Source organism: Mustela nivalis, assembly GCF_964662115.1.
Source record: "Mustela nivalis genome assembly, chromosome: 8".
NCBI lineage: Eukaryota > Metazoa > Chordata > Mammalia > Carnivora > Mustelidae > Mustela > Mustela nivalis.
Window position 1 is genome coordinate 12095667 of NC_139027.1, and position 19920 is coordinate 12115586.

Consider the following 19920-nt stretch of genomic DNA (forward strand, 5'->3'; position numbering starts at 1 on the left):
AATATGACAAAGAGAGACCTAATCCAAAGTCCAATGTTTCAGATAAACCAGATAATATGAATACTAGAAAGTACCCACTGGATCTTCCAACACAGGGGTCAGTAGTGACCTCAGAAAAACCAATGAAACTGCAACACTGGGAACCAAATCGAGACTAGAGAGAGCTAAGGGTCACTGAAGAAGTAGAGGGTAATTCCTATCAAAGCTTTGCTAGAATTGGAATAAAGATACAGTGGTAACTGGAGGAGCAGATAGGATTTAGGTGGAGAAATATTTAACTTGGGACAGATTTCTGTAAGATAAAGTGCAGATAATAATAGGCCCATAGAGAAGGTGTTAATGTATATAGAGGTGGAAGAGAAGAGATAATCAATATATCCTCTCTCCTTCCCATATATAGAAGAATCAATATCAGGAGATAATGAGGAGCTGAGGGAGGATAAGCTAAGAAATGCAGGAGGATAGATTATCCTCATGCAGGAGAAGCAAGAGAAGCTCCACCATTTGTCCTTTAATGATAAAGAAGGAATTTAAAAGGAATGCACTTAAACGGGGAGGTAGCAGGACTACTTTCTAAGACTGACTAGACCTTTTCAAGGTACTATGTTCTTATTGGATCTGTTAAATCAATAGGTCCAGTGAAAGTGTGCATTCCTTTCTCTTCTTCCAACAAAATTCTAACAAGCACTTGGAGTAGCAGCAAGAAAACTGGGGTAGAAAGTAGGAAATACAGTTTCAAGTCATGACCCCATTGTTTATTGAAATTTCACCTCTGAATATAACACAAGTGTAGGCTCCCTTATCTGCAAGGGATGCCTGAAACCATGGATAGTATTAAATGTTATATATACTATGTTTTTTTTCCTTATACATACATAAGATAAAGTTTAATTTATAAATTAGACATAGTAAGAGATTAGCAACAATTATTATAATAAAATAGAACAATTATAACAATATACTATGAAAAAGAGTTAAGTGAATGTGGTCTCTCACTTTCTCTCTCAAAATAACTTATTATACTGTAGTCACCCTTCTTCCTGTGATGTTGTGAGATGATAAAATGTCTAGGGTATGAGATAAAGTGAGGTGAACAGTATAAGCATTGTGACATAGCACTGGGTAGGCTACTCTTGACCTTCTGACAATATAGGAGAAGGAGGATCACCTGCTTCCAACCAAGGCTTATTGAGGGAAAGGAGGGTGAAAATGGCAGCAGAGCAAAAGGATCCTAGGCTTACCTCTTCCCAAAGGCACAACTAGGTAACTATCAAATCATCTTAAATACCCCAGAAATTGATCTGAAAACTGGCAGATGAAACTACACAACTAAAACTAAAGAAGAAGCCCCATCGAAGAATGTAGAAAGGGCCAAGATATGGTTTGGGAGAGAAACAGGTCATGACCACTGCAGTGGGGAGGGTGCCATGGTCACAGAGAAGGTGAGATACAGACTAGCACACAAGGGAGTGCAAGGGGGAAATGAATCTCCATAGCAATTGGCTTGGAAAGCAAGAGGGGCTGAATTTCATGAATTTCCACCGGTTCATCTCTGATGAACATAGATGCAAAAATCCTCCACAAAATACTAGCAAACTAAATCTAATACATTAAAAGAAAAAAAAATCATTCACCAGGGCAGTTCAACATTCACACATCAATCAATGAGATATTTCACATCAACAAGAGAAAGGAAACATATGTGCGCCCAGGAATATTACTCAGTCATAAAAAAGAACGGAATCATACCATTTGCAACAACATAGATGGATCTAAATAGTATAATGTTAAGCAAAATAAGTCAGAGAAAGAAAAATACCATATGATTTAACTCATATGTGGAATTTAAGAAATAAAACAAACAAGCAAAGGAAAAATAGACAAACCAAGGAGGAGATTCTTAAATATGAAGAACAAGGTGATGGGTACCCGAACGGAGATGGGTGAAACAAGTGATGGGAATGAAGGAGTGCTCCTGTAGTGATGAGCACAGAGTAATGCATGGAACTGTTGAATCACTATACTGTACTTTTGAAACTAATGTAACGTTAACTGACTGAAATTAAAGTAAAAATTTAAAAAACATCAATCTTTACAATTAAGGAGAACAAAACTCAAACAAATGGCAAGAAGTCAAGAGTTATATAAATATATAATGAAGTCACGTTTTATTAAATATATAATGTTTTATTAAATATATAATAAAATCAAAAATGTTTTAAAATGTTTTCAGGGGGTGCCTGGGTGGCTCAGTGGGTTAAATCCTCTGCCTTGAGCTCAGGTCATGATCCCAGGGTCCTGGGATTGAGCCCCGCATCGGGGTCTCTGCTTAGCAGGGAGCCTGATTCCTGCTCTCTCTCTCTCTCTCTGCCTGCCTCTCTGCCTACCTCTCTGCCTACTTGTGATCTCTGCCTATCAAATAAATAAATAAAATCTTTTAAAAAATAAAATGTTTTCAGGTTTACTGAGGGTGACTGAAGCCTCGGAAATCAAAAGTATAGCTAAGGGAGGGGAAGACTACTGTATCTGAAATAGTAAAGGAATGTTCCTATACAGTCCAAACCGCGCCCCCAGCACAACAGTGTTCCATGGGAATGGACGCAAATTCCCTACCTGCCTGATGGTGTTGCTAGATGGAAAATAAAATAGTGACATGAGAGTGCTTGATTACAAAGTCAGCAAAATCTACATCCAAGTATGGAATTATAGGTTTGTTTGTATTTTCCTCAGAAAATCAGCATTTCAAAACATTTTCTTGAAAAAAGCAGAGGGCATTAAAAGCTTTAGCTCAGAGGACACTACCGTGTGAGAGGGTAGGATGGAAGGAGAGCGTGCATTCAATTCTTTTCCTGCACATTCAGAGAGTAAACAAGTGGTGAACCCGAGAGCAGTCACCTTGAGGCTGCCCTGGTGGGCGGGAAGCCCAGCCAATGAGAGGGGCGCCCAATGGAAGAGCAGCAAGAATGGCCTTCAGCCAAGTACAGATCTCACTTTCTATTCTGAGCTGTACTTAAAGCTTGCTTCCCCTTTTGGCATACATCCTATCTTTAATAAAACAGAAGACAAAGTGGTCTGTGTGAGAAAGAGGCAAACCTCAGGAAATATTATCAATGACCCACCCCTGACCCCCAGTCAGGCAGAAACTCAGCTGCCCAGAATTCTCTTATGAATCTGCATGTGGTTTGTCCAGGATGCTGTATTTCCTGTAATCACTCCCACTCTACTCCCTGTCATTGTAGAAACAAGGACATCAGTGCTACTGCATCACCTTCCACTTGGCTCCTACCCTCCTCCCAATATGGCTTCCCAAGCTGATCCACAACAGATTTGTTGCCTGGTAAGATCAGTGCTCAATAAACATTTGATGAATGAATGACTGAGTGAATGAATGATCATTCATTCACTGCATGAAGGGGCATTATGAGACTTTGAAGCTTGACCCTGACCTTTGGAAAACTCTTCATACATGAACAATAACATACATGGTGGTTTATCATGAGCTAATATGGTTGGGCTTCCATAAGACCCTCAGCAGGTCTCAGAATTGGTATGTTCTGGAGACAGTTTCAGATCAGTCTAATAGTTCCTTGAAGCACAGTGTCAGAGGGATGCCCATGTTCAGCCCCTCTCTACTGATATCGGAAGAATGTGTCTCTTGGCTGTGATGTATGAAAATAAATCCATAGCAATAACAATAAACATTCATTGAGCATTTATGACTCTTCTAAGAGCTTCACACAGATATATGTATAGTTCTTTAGAGGATTCAGGATTGTTATAATCTCCAATTTACAGATATGAAAAATAAGACTGAGAAAGGCTAAGATACCTACGCAAGCCATACAGGTTGTAAATGACAGACCCAGGCATCTAATCCAGGCAAGCTAACACCAGAGTTTGCACTCTCAACGACCATACTGCCTCAAGAGGGAATGGGAGGAAACAGCCTGACTCCTGAGGGTAGATAGTGATGCTTGGAGTAGATTTCAGAGACAAGTACATACACAAGGATAAATGTGCTTTACTCAAATTTACAAAATACTGTTATTGCAAAATCGCACTGAGTTCTTATTATGTACAGGACATCCTGCTCTACAAAGTGCCTTCTATGAGCTTTACATACATTCTTGTTAATCTTGACAGAAATCTTGTATTTTTCAGAGGAGGGAAGTGAGACTCAGATACCAGATTAGGTCATGTAACTGGCCTAGGAGATACAGGATGCAAACCCATGTCTGTCTGACCATGTAACACCTGAGCTCTTCCCACAGAAGCACATGGCTTCTCCAGGATGAGATGAAGGTGCCCTGTTTCCCAAATTGGATTTTTTTTTAAGATTTTATTTATTTATTTGAGATGGAGACAGTGAAAGAGAGCATGAGAGGGGAGAAAGTCAGAGGGAGAAGTAGACTCTCCAAGGAGCAGGGAGCCTGATGTGGGACTCGATCCCAGGACCCTGGGATCATGACCTGAGCTGAAGGCAGTCGCTTAACCAACTGAGCCACCCAGGTGCCCCCAAGTTGGGTTCTTGATATCCTTATGGCAACACATTGTAGTGTCTTGGATCTGACTCCCTGCCCCCATTCTTTCCTGGCTGGTTGTCCTTAAGGCTATTTATAAGCTCAAACATGACAATCAAGTGGAAGTCAACTAAGGTATCCTCTCTTTTCCATTTCCAGTGAAATTGGCTTAAACATGATTCTCCATAGGATTGGTATCCCACATCTTTCCATATGTAAACTTCTCAGGATCAATCTACTTTTCAGACACCTCCACGTGAAATATCTGAAAGTATGGGGAATTTTGCCACCCATTCAGATGCTGGCTTTCCCACATCCCTCCTTTGATCAACTAAGAAACTTCCACCCTTGTTTTCTTACTGGATGTTTCTTTCTTCCCACATTCCACACAAGGATGCTAATTTCTAATTGGGTCTCTTCCAACGTAAAGAAAGTTTCTATACCTTTAATTTGTCCAGAATAGTGGGCTGAATCCCAGATTTTATCTTCCAATATTCCTCTTCATACTAAGAGTCAGGACTCACTTCTGGAACTTATACATCCAAACAATAATAAGACATATTATTATGGAGGGGAGCCTATCCACTTCATTCTGTTTGAAGTCTTTACCTCCAGAAAAGGAATGGGAAGCTATAGCAACTAAGTTTAATCACTACCAGAGAAATGGATGACTCAGCTCTCCAATCTGCATGCATATTCTCATCCTTCCAAACCCTCAGCTTCCACATAGTTCAAGCCAGATTCTTGTGACCAAAGCACAGTTTCCTAAGAAATATCCATCATCATTCCTCATAGCCAACAAAGGATATTTCCCCTCATCCGTCCCAGGATTCTGCTTCATATGTACTCCCCACTTGGACCTGGGTACTACTTTTTTCCATGGCTAGGTTCATCCCCACCAATGTGACACAATGTCCTGAGCCATTACCAGTGTAATCGCCACAGGCCCAAGTACAGAGAGCAATTTGTGAGTGTAGTCACCAGTCATCTTCCAATGACTACCTCCTCCCAAAAGTAGAAGTGGAAGTCATATAGCTCTTTACTCTCCAGGTCCTCAACTGTCAGGAATTTGACTTCAGATGGCTCAGTCGTACTCATAACATCATCTTCTCCAATCTGAGCTGTGGCCACCAGTGCTGCTCTTTTGTTCCAAGCTATTCCCTGAGAATAGACAATACCACTTCCTTTTACCTTTTGCCTAAAAACAATCTTTTTTATTAATGTACTGCAGAAATTCCTCAACTCTAGCTATCAGTTCAAATTCTTGTAGGAGAATTGTACCATAAAAAATGGTAGTCACTCACTTCAGTCATTCTTTGGATCAGTCTCTCTACTTTTAAAACCTCTTCAGAGGTGCTAATGAGTTGGTTCATGGTTTTAAAAAATGACATGCAGATAGAAAGAAAACTTTCTTCCTTGGACTCTAAGGAAATTCTATCCAAATTACTCATTTCAAACAATTTTATTAGCCCAATAGTCATGGAGAGAGATATTTGACACTTCAAGGTTGTAGACGGATAATGTAGGGCCTCATTGATTTCCTGTCAGGTAGCTTCTTTCTCTGTCTGGTGGATATTTCATCTCCATATTATAACGTCTATTCATAATTCACATTCTTTCTGCCCAGTGCCTGAGAATATTCCCTTATTTACACTACAAATGTCCTCTCCCAAGGTATGTTTGCTAGTCACATGAATCCCAGTATGAGCCCAGTTACCTGAACATTATTGCTCAGTGATTTGATCAAAGACAAGCATATTTCCCATGGACCTCCTAAGCTCTGCTAGGACACATGAAATGCAAAGAAAGCATGGGTACAGAGATTCCAGTTTCTAAGATTCCTTCATGCCTACTGTGCTAGAAGATTTCTTGAGCCAAAATGTTTGCAAAGTACTGCATATAACTGACTTTCTGTCTGAAATATGGAGAGACAGAAGCTGAGACTGTGAAGATACCCTTAAAGTTGTTTCATAAATTCCCTCTGGCTTTGGGGTGTTATTTCAAGGACAAGTACAGTATAGGTTGTTTAATTTGCCTTCCCCTCTCCACAAAAGTCTTTAGCAGTCATTGTAAGAACAAATCTTGGCTCTGTCCTAGGGTAAGAATTTTGTGTAAAATAGAGTTGGGTATTGTATAAAAGTGAAAGTTCATACTGAAAAAAATTGTAACCCACGTGTTATTTGATATGCCCTATCTTATGAAATAGCTCAAACTCAATTATACTTTTCAGTAATAAACCTGGAAGTAAGAGGCAGGGTAGTTGGCTTATAACTCATCTCTTAAAACCTACCTATGGTTTATCTGACTTGTGTGTGTGTATGTGTGTGTGTGTGTGTGTTTCTTTTTAATCATACCATGATTCCCCCAGTAATATCTTTGTTCTTCAATATATTGACTCTGGTGTCGAATTCATTCCTTTCCTTGATATCACAATATCTTCTATGTTACTCCATTAATTAATTAATTGATAGAACAAAAATAGATCTTAAACAGATGTTTTTTGTTGTTCTGGGTTGAATTGTGACCCCCATCTCAAAAGATGGTGGACTCCTAGCCCTTAGTAACTTATTATAATATAGAATAATGAATATTACCTTATTTGGAAAGAGGGACTTTTCAGATGATCAGGTTACAAAAGGGTCCTTATAAAGAAATGAGAAATGAGAGATAGAGACACATAGAAGGAAAATGATGTGAGCACAGAGAGATCACCATTTATAAGCCAAAGAATGCCTGAAGTGACCAGAAGCTGAGGCATAGATTCCACTTAAGATTCCTTTGAATGAACCAAACCTGACACCATCTTGATTTCACACTTCTCATCTGCAGAACTATGTGACAATTTCTGTTATTTGAGCATCCATTTTGTGATACTTTGTTACAGAAGTCCCAGAAAACATGCAGTTATGTGGCAGGTATTACTGAACATGGAGTAACTAGTATGGCAGGAGGTTTGGTTTATACTGTTATGATAATAATAAATTAAAATTAAGAAGTAAATGGGGCGCCTGGGTGGCTCAGTGGGTTAAGCCGCTGCCTTCGGCTCAGGTCATGATCTCAGAGTCCTGGGATCGAGTCCCGCATCGGGCTCTCTGCTCAGCGGAGAGCCTGCTTCCCTCTCTCTCTCTCTGCCTGCCTCTCTGTCTACTGTGATCTCTCTCTGTCAAATAAATAAATAAAATCTTAAAAAAAAAAAAAAAAAAAAATTAAGAAGTAAACATCCCTTCTCTTTAAATGTCCTCAACTATTTTTGTCATATTAGACAATAGCTCTCTTTCACCATCTCCCATGTCCTTGCTGGGCTGCAAGCACACATTATTAATTATCTTAGCGCAGTGATGTAGCTGACCCTTCTGATTTCTAGACACTGACTAAATTCATGGTTTTAGGGTCTCAACCTCCACCTTCAAATAATCAATCAAAATGTTTCTCTGCCCACAGAAGTGCTCTTCTTTATTAGTAAAGAGGTGTTTCCAGTAAAGACTCAAATCAGTCTTTATATGCACCTGCTCACCTGGTTGTCTAGCTTGCTACGCATCTCAGAGGCAGAGACTCTCTCTAAGGTCTGAGGCCTTCACTTTAGAGAGCCAAGCAGGTGACAAAGTCCCAGAAGAGACACCAGAAAAGATGAAGCCATTTCTCATATTAGGGCTCTGTTCTTATTCACTTCCTCCTCTTCCACTCAGCTGTTTTGTAAATCTCTCTCTTAAATAGCATACCTTTGTTTCTCTTTGCTGCCTTATCTCTCATGGGGGCAATTCTCTGACTATATTTGAGAATATTAGAAACCAGGCAGCACAGAAGCAGCCCAGAGTTCAACTCAGAAACGTCTTAGGCATTAATTAGAATAGATAAAGCATGACTTGCTATTGTCTTGCATGAGTAATTTCAATTGTTTTCTTACACATTCTTCACTCTCTTCCCTTCCCTTTCTTTCTTCAAAGTAAGTGAACATTTACAAACTATAATTCTTCACTCAGTCAATGAAATGTTTTCCATTATCTGGGCTGTGGGTAAGTATTTGTGATTCTTCATTCATTTTCCAGCTTGGAGGCCATCCGAGGTCAATGAGGCCACTCTTTCTACCAAGTCCTAATGGAAATCATTTTTCTCCTCCTGACATTCACTTCAGATCAAAAATAATGAAAACACATTTGGGATCATGAAACAGTGGTAGTAATCTGGAATTAGGATTCAAAAGTCCTAGGTCTGATTTTTGACTTGGCAATATATTTTTTGTGTCATTTTTGAGCAAGTTACTTAATCTCTCAAAACCTCAGTTCCTCTACCTGTACAATGGAGGTAATAATACCCATAATTGTTCTTCCAGGTCAGTAACACTTTCCCTTGCTCCTCTTCCAGTTATCTGTGTCTCAATAAATAGCATATCTATTCTCTTAGGTCTGTAGAAACATGTAGAGAGAGTTTTGATCCATACTCCCACTTCAACCCACCCTTCTCCAACTTACCACCAGATAGAGTTAAATCTACCCAAACTTCCTGCAAATAGTCCAGTTCTGTCCAGCTGTACTGCCAAAACTTTAGTCCAAGTGGCATAATCTTTTGTGACACTTAAAGGTTTCCTAACTAATATCCCATTTAATCTCTTCAGACCATGACAATTCTCAGATTAAATATCCTTTAAAAATGTCTTCCATTGTATGTATACACCACATCTTCTTTATCCATTTCATCATTTGGCTATTGTAAGTAATATTGCAATAAAGACCAGGGGTACATGTATCCCTCTGAATTAGTGTTTACATATTCTTTGGGTAAATACCCAGTGGTTTAATTACTGTATCATAGGGTAGTTCTACTTTTAATTTTTTGAGGAAATTCCATATTGTTTCCCACAGTGACTGGACCAGTTTGCAACCCCACCAATAGTGCACAAGTATATCTTTTCCTCCACAGCCTCACCAACACCTGCTGTGTCTTGTGTTGTTGATTTTAGCCATTCTTACAGGTGCGAGGTGATATCCCATTGTGATACACACACACACTCTCTCTCTCTCTCTCACTCTCTCTCTTTCTCAATGAAATACTATTCAGCCATAAAAAGAATGAAATCTTGCCATTTGCAACAACATGGTTGTATCTGGAGAATACAGTGCTAAGCAAAATAAACCAGTCAGAGAAAGACAAATACCATATGACTTCACTTATATGTGGAGTTTAAGAAACAGAGACGGGTGAAATCAGTGAAGGGGAGTAAGAGTACATTTATCTTAATGAGCACTGAGTAATATATGGAATTGTTCAATCATCATCCTGTACACTGAAAGGAATAAGACACTGTATTTAACTCTACTGAAATTTTAAAAAATAATAAAAATTTAAATTAAAAAAATGTAAATAATAAAATAAAAAATGTCTTCTAGAGTAAGCTACTCTTTGCCCACAACGGTTTCAACCAGAGATGAAATAGAAGCTTAAGTCTCTGTGTTTGTTTTGCCCTGAAGAATATGTTAGGATGATTTTCATTAGATTCTCACTTTTAAAAATCAGATTTCAGGGGCGCCTGGGTGGCTCAGTGGGTTAAGCCGCTGCCTTCGGCTCAGGTCATGATCCCAGGGTCCTGGGATCGAGCCCCACATCGGGCTCTCTGCTCAGCAGGGAGCCTGCTTCCTCCTCTCTCTCTGCCTGCCTCTCTGCCTGCTTGTGATCTCTGTCAAATAAATAAATAAAATCTTTTTAAAAAAAATAAAAAAATAAAAATCAGATTTCATATAGAATTTAGACTAACATCTCTTGAAAAATTAGAAGATTTGGTCACCTGCATTTGATTTCCTATGGCAACAAGCATTTGGAGAAGAATAGCTATTCAAAATTTGGGCAAGACCTGCTTCTCCAACTTTGTCTCAATCCTCATCACTATTGTCTTCTAGGAGACCCACTCATTACAGAATATACCTGCTTGATCTCAGTAGGCATTTGAGTCTCTTCTGGGTAAATTGAGGGAAAAGAAGATGGATTTTTCCAGTTTTTATAGAGGGTCTAGCCTAATCAGAAGTTACTTCCTCATGTCTGGGCTGTATCCATGACTGCATATTTAGATATGGAACCTTGTAAGTCTTTACTCTGAAAGACTATGCAGAACAAATGTTTATTGGGAAATTGGCAATTATACATGTAATTTTCTTCCATAAAAAACCTATTACATGCTAGAATGCAAATAACTGACAATACCAAGATGCAAAGCAATAGGAATTCTCATTTATTGTTGGTGAAAATGAAAAACAAAGTACCAATTTTTTAAGATAATCTTGCAGTTTCTTATAAAACTAAACACAGTCTTACCATACTATCACATAATCATGCTCTGAGGTATTTACTCAATTGATTTGAAAACCTGTGTCCACAAGAAACTTGAATGTAAACATTTATAGTAGTTTCATTCATAATAACCAAAAACTGAAAGCAATCACGATGCCCTCCAATAGGTGAATGAATAAATAAACTGTGGTACATCCATTCAATAGAATATTATTCACTGATGAAGATAAACAAGCTATGAAATCACAAAAAAGACAGAGATAAATCTTCATCTATTTCTTAGAGGAAGAACCAAAGCTACATGCTTTATGGTTCCAATTATATAACAATGTGGAAAAGGCCAAAGTAGATATGTAGATAAATAGATTAATGATTGTCAAACAGTAAACTAGGTTCCCTCCACCACACCAGCTGAGTGAAAAATAAAATATAGCAATAAAGGGGTGACTGTGTAGTTCAGTTGATTGTGCATCTGACTTTGGCTCAGATCATGATCCTGGGGTCCTGGGATCGAGTCCTTGGGATTGAGCCCCATATCAGACTCCCTGCTCAGCACAGAGTCTGCTTTTCCCTTTCCATATACCCTTCCCACCCCACTCCATTCTCTTTCTCTCTTGCTTCTCTATCTCAAATAAATACATAAAATCTTTAAAAATATATGTATAACAAGAAAAAAAAAAAACCTCTTCTAAAGATCTACCTTTTATACCCTAGCTAGGAATACCTGTTTCTTGATGCTATTTCTTAACTGGGATCAACCATATTAGTAGCCTACAACAGTATATGTACTCTCTATACACACACACTCTGTTAAAAATTGGACTCAAGAATGTAACTTGAACCTGAGACTATAACCACCACATCATTCCACACTAAGTTTGGAATCTGCCTGAGGGAAGATTGTCTCTGAAGAATAGATTCCTTGTCCATTTGCTTACTCACTTGCAAGCAGAGAAGCTTACCAACTTGCAGAGAGACTTTGAAGATAGCCCTGGGCCCAGAGCCCAAAGATTCATGAGGAAGGCAATGAAAGAGAGATATGTGTTGAGACAACTGTAAACTTGAGAGGTCAAAGGTAACTCTGTAATTTAAAGTATGACCTATTTCCATACAAATTTTTAGGATTATTTGTTCCAGCTCTTTGAAAAATGTTGATGGTATTTTGATAGGGATTGCATTGGATATGTAGATTGCTCTGGGTAGTATAAACATTTTAACAATATTTGTTCTTCCAACCCATGGGCATGGAATGTTTTCTAAATCTTTGTGTTCTCCTGAATCTCTTTTATAAGTGTTCTATAGTTTTCAGAGTACAGTACCTTTACCTCTTTGGTTAGGTTTATTACTAAGTGTCATATGAGTTTCAGTGCAATTTTAAGTGGGATTGAATGATTAATTTCTCTTTGTTCTGTCTCATTGTTGGTGTATATAAATGAAACTGATTTCTGTGCATTGATTTTATATCCTTCCATGTTGCTGAATTCCTGTATAAGATCTAGCAATTTTTTGGAGGAGTTTTTTAGGTTTTCCACATAAAGTATCATGTTATCTGCAAAGAGTGAGAGTTTGACTTCTTTGACAATGGATAGCCAGAGAAATGTTGAAAAAGAAAACCAAAGCTGATGGTATCATAGTTCTAGACCTCAAGCTGTATTATAAAGCTGTAATTGTCAAGACAGTATGATAAGTGCACAAAAACATACACATAGATAACAGAACAGAATAGAGAACCCAAAAGCGGACCCTCAACTCTATGGACAACTCATCTTCAATAAAGCAGGAAAGAATATTTAGTGGGAGAAAGACTGTCTCTTCAACAAATGGTGCTGGGAAAATTGGACAGCCAAATGCAGAATAATGAAACTGAACCATTTTCTTATACCATACTAAAAAATAGACTCATAATGGATGAAAGCCTAAATGTGAGGTAGGAATCCATCAAAATCCTAGAGGAGAACACAGGCAGTAATTTCTTCAACATTGTCCACAGCAACTTCTTGCAAGACACATCTCTAAAGGCAAGAGAAACAAAAGCAAGAATGAACTATTTGGACTTCATTAAGATAAAAAGCCCTGCACAGCAAAGGAAACAGTCAACAAAACCAACAGACAACCTACAGAATGGGAGAAGATACTTGCAAATGACATATCTGATAAAGGTTTATTATCCAAGATTTATAAAGAACTTATCCAACTCAACACCCAAAAAAACAAATAATCCAGTCAAGAAATGGGCAGAAGACATGAACAGACATTTCTCCAGAGAAGACATACAGATGGACAACAGACCCATGAAAAAAATGCTCAACATCACTCAGCATTGGGGAAATACAAATCAAAACCACAATGAGATACCATCTCACACCAGTAAGAAAGGTTAAAATTAACAAGTCAGGAAACAAATATTGGTGATGATGCAGAGTAAGGGGAACCCTCTTACACTGTTGATGAGAATGTAATCTAGTACAGTCACTCTAGAAAACAGTATGGAGTTTCCTCAAAAGTTAAAAATAGAGCTACCCTATGACCCAACACTACTAGGTATACCTAGGTATACTAGGTATTTACCCAAAGGATACAAATGTTGTGATCTGAAGGGGCACCTACACCCCAGTACTTATAGCAGCATTGTCCACAATAGCTAAACTATAGGAAGAGCCCAGATGTTCATTGACAGATGAATGGATAAAGATTATATTTTTATATATATATATATATAACATATAATATATATAAATATTTATATATATATATTTCTTCAATATAAATAAATATATAAATAAAACTCAGCCATTGAAAAGGATTAAATCTTACCATTTGCAATGACATGGATGGAACTGGAAGGTATTATACTAAGCAAAAGATGTCAGAGAAATACAAGATCATGTTGTTTCACTCATTTGTAATTTAAGAAACAAATCAAAGGATTATAGGGGAAGAGAGGGAAAATAAAATATGACAAAATCAGAGAGGGAAACAAATGCTAAGAGACTCTTAAATATAGGAAACAAGCTGAGGGTTGCTGGAGGGAAAGTGGGTGGGGGGATGGAGTAACTGGGTAATGGGCATTAAGGAGAGCATATGATGTAATGAGCTTTGGGTATAAATGCAATTGATGAATAACTGAACTCTACATATGAAACTAATGCTACCCCATATGTTAATTAATTTAAATAAAATAAGATAATTTTAAATATAAAATAAATAAAGTATGGCCTAAATGCTAGCTTCTAGACAACCAGAGTAGCCACTTATCCTCCCTTAAGGAAGAGCTACTATATGGTGGGAAGAGATATAGAAGTTCACTCCCTGGTACTTTCCTAAGTTGGAAGAACATGGGGAGAGAAGAGCTTCCCATCCATTCCCATTTCACCCAGCCAAAGCAATCTTTCAATTTCACCTGTAAGCATTGGCAAATCGATGGTAAGTAAGGTCTGTAATGAAGATCCTGCATGTTAAATATTTGATGCAAGATTTGCAATGACCAAAAGGCCCTAATACAACGATGGTGGGAACAGAGAAGTTTGCATATATGTGTGTAATAGGTATATTGTAAGGATTTTATATTTCTCTTGGCTTCCCAATTCCTGACCATCTCCCATTTTTCCACACCCATCCACCCTCAACATATGCACATCCATAAATCACAAACTGAGGACAGTTGTGTTGCTTGAGTTAGGCAAAAAAGTATCACATCTATGAAAGCACACTGCCAGGAGAGGTCATTGGTCATGGATATCCAACAGGGAACAAGATGCTTCTGTGCCATATAAGGTAACCAACTGTCTAGGTTTACCTGGGACTGAGGGGTTTCCCAAGACATAGGACTTGCTGAGTTAAAACTGGTTAAGTCCTGGGCAAATCAGGATAAGTTAGTCATCCTAACATTTTAGGCAAGTGGATAGATGAACAGCTCTAATCTTTATTATCTTAGACTTATCCCAGTAGTTTCAGGTTCAAGGCATATACTCAGAAGAGTCAAATTCCTCTATGACCAACATAGAGGATGACATTCTTTCCTTCCTTTACTCTCGGGCAAGCAGAGCAGTACACCAGGCTGCTGCTGTGTGTCTGCTTAAAAAATGTTCAGGAAAGAAAAGAATAATTACTGTGACTTCTTGCTTTAAATTGCCTTTTATAACCTCCCCCATTCCCACATCCACAAAAATCAAGGTCAGTGGGAATGATATGTAGAAGTCATACATCCTTATGCTCACAGATTCAGGATAAACTCAGAGAGGAGAATGGCTCCTGGGAAGGCAAAAGAAAATATTTCTTGGTGGGGGAGAGGGGGCAGAAGGATGCTTCCTTTGTCAAATAAAGAGATGCTGTGAAGAAAGTAGAGTAAATTAGGTGCCTGGAAGTCTCAGTTGGTTAAGCATCTGACTCGGTTTCAGCTCAGGTCATCAGGACATGATTTCATGGGTCATGAGACTGAGCCCCGTGTCAAGTTCTGTGCTCAGTGGAGAATCTGTTTGAAATTCTTTCCCTCTGCCTCTTCCCCCCTCAAATAAATAAATCTTTAAAAAGAAAGGTAGAATAAATTACATTAGTACACGCCAAAGAAAATACAGTGTCCTGAGAAAATACAGGAAACTGAATAAGAATGGAAGAAACAAGTCAAGACGTGAGATGACAATCCTGTAAATTTTCACAAGGCAAAGTCAACAATCATCTTGGGCAAATTATATTTAAAAAAGGAAATATTGGCAAGTGTGAAGATAACAGTTTTGGGGGCAATGAGGATCAAGACTAGGCCAAGACAAATCATGCCAGACATGTGGTTATTTTTAATTTGGAAATTATGAAGCAGAAGAAGGAAAAACATAACTGTAATAGATCTTGATTTTTATTAAGTGCTTGACATCATCTAATGAAATCACACTTGAAACATTCATCGAAATTGTCTCAGTTTAAAGCAGAAATTGCAAAGAAAGATGTGTGGGAAATAGCAATTAACTAGGTCTCTCAGGAGGTGAGTGGTTAGATAATGTTGAGTCTGGTGCTGGGTCCAGCTCAGTTTGTGTCTTCATTAATGGTGTGGTGAAGACAGCCACAATGATTGAACTAAACCTCACCCTGGCTTAACTGGTGGTGGGAGGGGAGGAAACTAGGTTGGGTTATTTGTTAAAAACATATTTGTGAGGACAGATTCACTCATCCTTTAGCACCAAGATGCTAATACAACAGATGAGCAGTAGCAATACAAGATCAAGTTTAATTCTGAACCAACACTTCCAATAGACTGAAGGATCTGCAATTCCCAGGAGAACATAGTTTTGTTTGTTTGGTCTAGTTTGGTTTGGTTTATGACTATAAGCTCTTCTGAAGAGTTATGCTATACAAGAAATAGCTGGAGAGAAATAAAAGTTCCAAAAAGGCTTTAATTTTTTTTTTTTAAAGGGGGAAAAGTACCACTGTTTTTTTGTTGTGGTGGTGGTGGTTTTTCTGATGGGAATCATGCAGTAGAGAAAACATGGAATTTGAGAGGAAGAGGAAAGAATGCTAGAACAACTGCACTGAGTAGACAAAAAGGCTCAACCTTCCTAAGACTGCTGATAGTTTACCTGTATTAATGGGGAATACTGGGGGAGGGTGGATGGGTGGATATGTGGTAATGGGGCATGAGAGAAGCTGCTTCTGACTGCTCTATTTTCAGGGATATAAAGTACTGTTACTAGACTGTGACCTACAGAAAGGCACTGATCCACCAACCATGGGATTCTGGCTTTCAGTGAAATGAAGGTACAAACTTGTGTGTTTAGAAAGTATTGTGGCAAATTTTCAGAATGTTTGATGTCTGTTCAATATGTAATCTTAACAATGTTACAATATTACACTACATGTTTTTTAAAGATTTTATTTAGCCACCTGAGAGTGAAAGAGAGAGAAAGCACACTGAGGGAGAGGGAGAAGCAGACACCCCACCAAGCAGGGAGCCTGACACAGGGCTCAATCATGACCAGAACCAAATGTAGACACTTGACAGACTGAACCACCCAGATGCCCCAGCTGTATGTTAACTAACTGAAATTTAAATAAAAACTTTAAAAAATTAACTTACAGTTATGCTCTTTTTCTTCTTTTTTCTTTTTTTGTACACCATAATATATACCTATTGTATTTTACCAAAGAAAGATATTGGAAATTTTTAAAATTTAGAAATTAAAAATGAGCAACATACTAGAAAAAGAGAAGGAAGGAAGGAAGGAAGGAAGGAAGGAAGGAAGGAAGGAAGGAATAAAAGAAGAGGAAGAAGAAAATAAAAAATAAAGAAAGAATTATCCTTCCCCACTTACAGTTTGAGAAGCAAACTGTGTTAGGTGTCAAGACTACCACCAACTCAAAAGTGGGGAAGAATGAACAGGTGTTAGAAATCTGAGGCCAGAGGAGATGTGAAATAATCAGAGAAATGCAAGAACAAACGGACTACTGTAGGGGCTCCTGAAGTGTGGTTATTAGAGGAGCAGCACCTAAAAACTTGTTAGAAATGCAAATTCTCTACTTCTACCCTGAATCACTGAATGAGAAACGTAGCAATATGTTTCTATGAAGTCCTCCAAGAGACTCTGATATATACAAATGTTGAGAATCAATGGACTTGAGAAATGTAGTAGAATTAGTGGGAACAGCACCGACTTCACTGAGGTTTGAATTCATAAATTTAGAGTGATTTCAGAAAGCACAGCTCAGAATTTTCATCCTTCTGACACCTCCATTTTAGGACTTCTGACTTATAGAATTGTCAAATAATAAATTTGTCTTGTTTTAAGTCACTAACTTTGTGGTTGTTCATTACAGCAACAACAGGAACCCATAAGAATGTACATGATCTTCCACATTCTTTCTTCCCCACCCATAGTTTGGGCACAGAGGATCCAGTAGAAGACTCCAAATCCCTGATGGACAATGGAACTAGAATGGTAGCAGTCTGGGTCCTGGCATCACTACTTAGAAAACCACCTGTCTTAAACTGAAATGTGAAAGAGAATTAAACAGCTATTCTGTTAAAACTTTGAATCTATCTTAGAGGGCCTAGCTGAAACTGACTAATATTGGTGGTGAGATTATGAGCCTCTTGATGGGAGTAAGAAGCAATAAGGAGTCTGCTCAGAAGCACACAGAATACTGTGGCTCTCTCTTTGATTCTGCCAATGGTGTTACGGAGGTCACAAAAGATCTGGTAATTTTTATATATAGTAACTACAGCCTTGGGAAGACTATGACCATATCAAAGGAAAACAATTAGCATATATATTAATAAGGGTTTTTTTGTAGTCTTATTGTGAATGGTAATTGATTGTGCCCTACAACTTCATGCCTTGATTAGATACGAGATATATGAAAACATTACTCATTCTTAAGTCCTTAATGAGGAACATGTAAGTTCTCTATGCTTTTACTTGGGACACTATTGACTATGGGGAAGACAAAAAATTGAAGTTCAAACAAATCAAGTGAACATAGCCAGCTTAAGAGGGTAAGTGTTAATCAATAAATGTACAGACTCCATGTTCTTTCAGATCTGTCTTCAGACTTAATTTGTTCTTCCTTTTAGACTATTTGGAAAAACACATATCTATTTGCACCAAGCTACATTCTGTCTGTCTTCTACATCTCCCAAGTTAAGTTTCGCCAAAACATTAATTGCCTCTGTGCTCTTAAACCCACATTGACCTCAGCAATGGATACACCAAAAATCCTAGGAAGCATGGCCATAGAAGTGGAAACAGATTTCATAAATTGGAACAATTAAAGTGTTTATATGGAATAGTGTCTAAGACAATGGGGGAAATTCACATTAAACTCTGTCACTTAAGACCAGATTGTAAGTAGTCAAAAATAATTCTGCAGTGTTAGCCTAGATTAAATAGACAAATGATAGTGAGTATATACTTTGTTCTGAAATTTTAAGAGATGAATCATTGACATTTATATGGGCACAATGTCAGGGTGCCTGGGTGGTCAAGTCAGTTAAGTGTCTGCCTTCAGTTTGTGTCATGATCCCAGGGTCCTGGGATGTGGTCCTATGTGGGCCTTCCTGCTCTGTGGGAAGTCTGCTTCTCTCTCTCCCTTTTCCCCTCCCCCTGGTCCTGCTTCCTCTCTCTCTCTCTTTCTCTATCAAATAAATAAATTCTTTAAAACATAATTTTAAAAAATGGAGGCAGTGTTATTTTACTTTTTGATGCATAAAGCAGATTTTTTTTAATTTTTTAATTTTGTGTTTCTTTTCAGCATAACAGTATTCATTGTTTTTGCACCACACCCAGTGCTCCATGCAATCTGTGCCCTCTGTAATACCCACCACCTGGTTCCCCCAACCTCTCACCCCTCGCCCCTTCAAAACCCTCAGATTGTTTTTCAAAGTCCATAGTCTCCCATGGTTCACCTCCCCTTCCAATTTCCCTCAACTTCCTTCTCCTCTCCATCTCCCCTTGTCCTCCATGCTAATTGTTATGCTCCACAAAGAAGTGAAACCATAGGATAATTGACTCTCTCTGCTTGACTTATTTCACTCAGCATAACCTCTTCCAGTTCCATCCATGTTGCTACAAAAGTTGGGTATTCATCCTTTCTGATGGAGGCACAATACTCCATAGTGTATATGGACCACACCTTCCTTATCCTTTCGTCCGTTGAAGGGCATCTTGGTTCTTTCTACAGTTTGGTGACCATGGCCATTGCTGCCATAAACATTGGGGTACAGATGGCCCTTCTTTTCACTACATCTGTATCTTTGGGGTAAATACTCAGTAGTGCAATGGCAGGGTCATAAGGAAGCTCTATTTTTAATTTCTTGAGGAATCTCCACACTGTTTTCCAAAGTAAAGCAGATTTTTAAATACAAAGAAGGAACAAAAAGATTCTACATTGAGTTCATTACCAAAGCTCTTTGAGAAGTCGGATGAAGTTGGATACTGAGAGCATAATAATTCCAGAATGTGAATGTAAACCACACTAGAAATTTTCTGAAAAACCAGCATTTCTTAATAATCTCCACATCTTCAGCATCAGTCATGGTACCTAAATAAGTTTTCAACAAATACATTTATCTTAATAAAAATAACATATGATCAATTTATTTGTACCACTTGGCAATACAGGTTTTCATTCAATTAGA

The 19920-nt window shown here is 38.2% G+C and overlaps 1 long non-coding RNA gene across 3 annotated transcripts; it reads left to right on the forward strand.

Moving 5' to 3' along the window:
* The first annotated feature begins 1175 nt into the window (after nt 1-1175).
* Nucleotides 1176-17753, forward strand: LOC309871871. Of its 3 annotated transcripts, XR_014315535.1 has the most exons (5): nt 1176-1263; nt 3240-3337; nt 8465-8533; nt 16459-16544; nt 16656-16811. It is a non-coding gene; the product is annotated as an uncharacterized lncRNA (long non-coding RNA). The 3 variants fall into 3 exon arrangements; XR_014315534.1 differs by lacking the exons at nt 8465-8533; nt 16656-16811 and adding an exon at nt 17601-17753; XR_014315536.1 differs by lacking the exon at nt 8465-8533.
* Nucleotides 17754-19920: the final 2167 nt, after the last annotated feature.